At 34.7% G+C, this 6,489-nt stretch overlaps 1 long non-coding RNA gene across 1 annotated transcript; it reads left to right on the forward strand.

Annotated features, from left to right (window-relative positions):
- The first annotated feature begins 3,342 nt into the window (after positions 1 to 3,342).
- Positions 3,343 to 5,869, forward strand: LOC128292601 (uncharacterized). Its single transcript, XR_008282586.1, has 3 exons — positions 3,343 to 3,426; positions 3,900 to 3,987; positions 5,611 to 5,869. It is a non-coding gene; the product is annotated as an uncharacterized LOC128292601 (long non-coding RNA).
- Positions 5,870 to 6,489: the final 620 nt, after the last annotated feature.

A 6,489-nucleotide genomic window follows, 5' to 3' on the forward strand; every position in this document is an offset into this window, starting at 1 on the left:
AATCAAAGCAATCAAGAAATTATCAAACGCCTATTTGGGAAACCATTAGGGCTAGGTGTAATTCTACCTAAGGCGGGTTCCTATAGCTCACTATATGTGGTTTAGCTCTAGAGTAAATGTACCTAAACCAGCAGATTCCTCGACCCTCGCCCATTATAGGTTCATATGGATCAAGTTCGGTTCAGGGGAATACATTTCCTTATGCCCGTACGGAGGTGAAAACCTCACGAAGACATAAGTACGGATGTATTCCGGAAGTGATCCCCTAGCCCATGCGGAGGTGAAAACCTCACGAAAGCATAGTTTCTCACTCCCACTTAAAAGGTGTGACCACAACGGTCATGCGATATGATGCGAGAGTATATAAAGAAATTCAACGAAAAAAAAAACTCAAGAAGGACACAGAAAATGCAAAGCGAGGATCGTGTATTTTAGAAAAATCGAATTTCTAAATTTCAACAAGAGAACAGAAAATAATCAATTTACAGCTCGACTCTCTTATTGGTCCCCAGTGGAGTCGCCAAGCTGTCGAAACCATTTTTTGAAAACGGGAAATCGACTTTTGAAAAAGAAAAGTTGGGAGTCGCCACCAATCGTTTTTAATAGGGTGTGATTGGATCACCTCAAAACACGGTCGTTTTTAATAAATAAATAAAATTTTCAAAACGACGATTTTGGTCTCGAAAATAGAAAACCGGTTCGGAGTCGATTCACGTGCGAGGAAGGATTAGCACCCTCGACACGCCCAAAATTGGTACTTGATTGATTATTTAGTGTCTTAATGTCGAAAATTAAAGATTTGAATAGAGTTCAAACCGCGATCCTCCTTTTATTGGCTTTTAAAACATTTAGGTAAGTCAAATGTGTATTAAAGACCATCTCAGCTCAAGGTAAAACATTACATCCAGTACGTTAGGACACAACATTTTTGACCCTCAATTGTGAGCTTGCCTTTAAAACGTGCGTTTTAGCCTTAAGAGGATATTCAAATATTCAAAACAAACAAAGAAAGCGAAACCCAGTACGTTAGGGCATGATTCTTTGAATTATTTAAATACCGAACATTGCCTTTATTTTGAAAATTTTTTAGAGTGAACTGGTAAGAGGATATTCGAATATTCAAGACAAACAAAGAAAGCGAAACCAGTACGTTAGGGCACGATTCTTCGAATTCTTTAAATACCGAACATTGCCTTTATTTTGAAAATTTTTTAGAGTGAACTGGTAAGAGGATATTCGAATATTCAAGACAAACAAAGAAAGCGAAACCCAGTACGTTAGGGCACGATTCTTCGAATTCTTTAAATACCGAACATTGCCTTTATTTTGAAAAATTTTGAGAGAAGATCAATGGATAAATGAATTAAGGACATAGATTTTTTTAAAAATGATGATAATAGACAACATGAAAATAATAATATGAGAATAATGCTAACCATATATAAATAATAAAAAATAATAATAATAGTAATTAATAGAAATAATTAATAAAACAACAATAATAATAAATAGAAGAATGTAATAAACATTGTGCTAATAGTATTAATAATAATATTAAAAACATGATGATAATAACAAAAATATGTTGACGATAACATTAAATATGGGGATAATAGTAATAAAAAAATTAGAATAACAATGTTAAATTAGTAATAGTGAGAAATAGTAAATAATAATAATTTGATATAAAAATGGTAATCGATAATAAACAATGGTATATAAAAAATAATATAATAAGTCTATGTATAATAGAAATTTATATTTAAAATAATTAACTTTGCTTAAAATATATATATATACATAATAAATATATAATAATAAATAAATAATATAATAATATGAAACATAACTCAAATTAATTAAATTAATAGAAAATAATAAAAAACAAATATAAAAATAATGCGAATGAAGCCCAAATTAATTAATTTAACAATAAAACAACAAAAATAAAAAAGGGTTAAATTGAATTAAAAATGAAAACTTTGGGGCCAAATCAGAAATGAAATAAAATCAGAGGTAAACTCCCTCTCTTTTCCCTTCTTTCGTTTGTGTAAAGAAAAAATGTGAACGCCAAAGTAAACAAAATTGAATAACATAAAAAGTTACCTTAAAAATCTGATTTGTATTCTCTTCGATTTCGTATGTGTATTCTCTCAAAAAAAATCCTCCCTTACAATAGTTTTTCCATGGCTTTTATAGCCAAATTTTACAACTTATAACAAGTAGGGTGATGGAGTTAGTGGGGGTGATGGAGGTAGTGGATGGTTTAGTAGGGTGTGGGGGTGATGGAGGTAGTGGATGGTTTAGTAGGGTGATGGAGTTAGTGTTCGGTTTAATAGGATGTTTAATTTGGGTTGGTTTGATTGGGCCCGGGCAGAAATTGGGCTTAACAGCTGCCCCTCTTTGCTCGTTGTCATGTAATGGGAAAGAAGCAAAGATTACAAAGGCCAATTTTGCCCGGTCCTGTCAGATCTTGGCTTCTTGGTGTAACCTTATCGCAACCCACTGCATCCCATTGCTTCTAAATGAAGATACGATTTGTTGGAACTTTATCTGATCCGCTCTTGCTTAAAGAAAATAAGATCTGTAATTTTAGCCTGTTACCCTACTGCTTAGGGGGTTAAGGCGAGTCTTCGACCTGCTCCACCACTGCTCGGAGAGCCAGGATCTGTAAATTTTAGCCTGTTACCCTACTGCTTAGGGGGCTAAGGCGAGTCTTTGACTTGCTCCACCACTGCTCGGCGAGCCCAAGTTTATAAACTTTAGCCTGTTACCCTACTGCTTAGGGGGTTAAGGTGAGTCTTCGACACGCTTCGCCACTGCTCGGCGAGCCCAGATCTGTAAATTTTAGCCTGTTACCCTACTGCTTAGGGGGTTAAGGCGTGGATCTTTGATCTGCTCCGCCACTGCTCGACGAGCCCAGATCTGTAAATTTTAGCCTGTTACCCTACTGCTTAGGTATAACAGCCCGATTTAGGCCTAGTCGAAATAGTGGTTTTGGGACCACTATTTCGAGGATAGAGAAAATTATTTTAGTATTATTTTATGTGTTATAATATAATTTTATAAGTGCATGTAAATTTTGGTAAGTTAATTTTAGCAATTTCTAGTCCAATTTCGAAAAAGGACTAAATCGCGTAAAAGGTAAAAGTTGTGTTTTAATACCTTAAGGTGTTAAATTGCCTTGTATCTTAAATTGGGGGTATTTAAAGTGAAATTAGGCCATTGAAAGTGTGATGGCCGGCCATGGGAGACAAAATTGTTGAAAAGTCAAAATTTGGTGAAATTTGGTCACCAATTTTGACTAGTTTTATTATTAACAAATCAAAAAGAAAAAGCTATCATTTTCTCTTCTCCTTCACCGAAATATGCAGCAAAGAAAGGGCTTTGAAGCTGGAAATTTTCAGGAACATATTTCCCTTGCTTGTAAGTGATTTTAATGTCTTTGCTTGATGATTTTTACATTTTTGGAACCCCTAAAGCATGAGCTTTCATATGAGGGGTCTATTTTGCAAAATGATGAAGAGTTTAGGGTTTTGCCATCAGAGTAAATGTGTTGTTTGCTGTGTTTTTATGGAAGATTATGAGTCCTAGTTGTCTAATAAACAACTTTTGTGAAAGAAATTGCATGAAAACACCTTAAAAAGGGCTAGATTGCTAAGTTGTAAAATGAGTTGTAAATGTGTGAAATAGTTGAAATTATGAGTTGCTATAGTTATGAAAATGGTTCATCTAGACTCAAGGAGTAAAGAAATGTGATAAAAATTATTTTACGAGCCTAGGGGTAATTTGGTAATTTTGGCAAAATATAGGGGCAAAATTGTAAAAATTGCCCAAGTGTGTCAATGGACTAATTTGATCAGTACATTGTTTTAATAAGTGGAAATGTGATATTTTAGATGATGAAAATCGAGATTTGGACCTAGAACGGAAAGAAATCGATTAAGGGATAATTACGTCTTTTTTTTTCACCTTTGTGGTATCGAGGTAAGTTCATGTGTAAATAATGTAACATAATTGTTATTTTTAAGTTATTGATGTTAAATATATGATATGCTAATTTTTATCATGAAATATATGCTTTGTGGTTATTTTCGAATAAAATACAAGTTATGTGTATTATCTATTAAATATAAAGTGCTACCGAGTATTGGTTTCGGTATTTTACGGAAGATGACAAGGAGATGTGTTCGAGGAATATCCCGTTTGAACCTTAGGAATAGATTAGGATACAAGTGACATGTCACTAGGATGGTTGAGCATCCGAACTCATTGAGTTGAGTCCGAGTTCACTTATGGATGCGAATGTTCGAACTCGTTGAGTTAAGTCTGAGTTCGTGAGATGTAACTAGGCATCCGAGCTCATTGAGTTGAGTCCGAGTTCACTTATGGATGCGAACGCCCGAGCTCGTTGAGTTGAGTCCGAGTTCACTTATGGGCGGGTTACATGGTAGCTTGGCTACATATGTGGCACTTATGTGCAAACTTTCCATGTATCCGAATTATATTCCGATATGTTCAAAGGGTAAAATTCTACTCAAATGGAGGAATACTCGAGATGAAAGGGACGTACTAGTAAATGTTGTGAAATGGATGCTTTGAACAGGTATGTACTTAACCCTCGGGTTGAAAACTCGACATAACAACAATATGGTAAGATGATAAATGAAAATGTGATATGAATGTCTCGGTGATGATTATACAAACGATGTTGTATTAATTTTGTGAACAATGATCATGAATGAGTAATTTAGCCTTGACAGATTTGAGTTACTGCAGTAGTGTAACTTTGAAAATACACTAAAAATAGTGGAAAATGAGTTAGAGGCAAAATAAAATATAGGATTAAAGCTTAATGAGTCTATTTTCACATGAAAGAAACAGGGGAAGAAAAATAATTCCATATTGTGTGATATTTGAATTCTTGTGAAATAGGGTCTGAATGAATTCAAGATCCCCTATTCTGACTTTAAAAATTCATCAAAATTTGTACAAAAATTATTAAGAGTCATACCTTACATGCATGGATTCCTTATTGAGTCTATTTTTATGGGAAATAAACTCCATGGTCGTTGGAATTTTGTACAGTGAGAAATTCGGTTTGTAGTGCACAGGGGTCAGAGTGGTCATACCCTGAAATAGGGGAGACTTTAACTAATAAACTGTACTAATTGGCCCAACCAAAAATTCAAGAAAAAAATTATTAAATATAAATATGAGTCTAGTTTCAATAGAAATAGACAAGAACATTATTCGAGTCTTGTACTATGAGATAATTGAACTTTAGTACAGAAGGGTTGGAACTGTTAGACAGTGAATCAGGGGTAAATTTGAGGAATAAAATGTACTATTTGGCTCAACCAAAAATTCTGAAAATTTTATGAAAGAAAGTAAAATAAGTCTAGTTTTAGGGAAAATTAATTGAACTTAATTCGGAGTTTCGTAGCTCCAGATATAAATAATTTAGTGACTGTTGCCCAGAAAGACAGCTTGTAGTGAACTTGAGAATATGTTGTAAACATTGATAAAACAAGTTAATGAGTGCTTATTGTTTTCATATGAACTTACTAAGCGAAAGCTTACCCCCCTCTTCTTTCCCATGTTTTCTAGAGTTTCCAGGTTAGCTCGGGTTGGAGGCCGTCAGAGATATTATCACACTGTCAAGCTAACGCTATTGGTGTAGTGATTTCAAGTACTTTGAGCCTATGGCATGTATAGGAGTTTAAATATTAGAGTATGTGATATGGCTTTAACCATATGTGTTGGCCTTTTTTGATTATGGGGTTGTAAATCTATTTTTATTATGCATGCATGTGCTATGGTATTATGTGATGAGTTTATAATGATTATAGTATGAATATGGTAAAAATGTGAGTAAAATTTATGATATCTATTGCATGTGAAATTGCCATAATCATGACATGTTAGGAATGTTTAAGTACCTAATTTTGCCATGTTGTATGTTATTGTATAAGTATGCGTGTATCTATTGTGAGTGTGACAAAATGGCTTGGAAAATAGCCTTGTATTTGTCCAGGTTTTTGGACACGGGTTTGGGACACAAGCGTGTCCCTAGCACACGGGCGTGTGCTCTATACCCACACGGGCGTATGAAGCCTTGATGCAAGAGATTTTCTAAGTTTTTCATGAGTTCTCGGTTGGGTCCCGAACCACTCCGGATGTATGTTTTGGGCCTCGTAAGCCCTTATATGGGACAGATTGTATGTGAAAATAAAAGTTTTTAATTATTTGAGATTTCATGGCCCTGTTTAGTATGGAAGTGTTAGTAAAAGTCGTGTAGCACCTTGAACTCCATCCCGGCGTCGGATACGGGCGAGGGGTATTACATTAGAGGGTTAAGGCGTGTATCTTTGATCTGCTCCACTATTGCTTAGGGAGATAAGATCTATAATCTTCAGCTTATTACCCTATTACTTAGGGAGTTAAAGCATGTATCTTTGATCTGCTCCACTACCGCTTAAGGAGACA

Source organism: Gossypium arboreum, chromosome 5, assembly GCF_025698485.1.
Source record: "Gossypium arboreum isolate Shixiya-1 chromosome 5, ASM2569848v2, whole genome shotgun sequence".
Lineage (NCBI taxonomy): Eukaryota > Viridiplantae > Streptophyta > Magnoliopsida > Malvales > Malvaceae > Gossypium > Gossypium arboreum.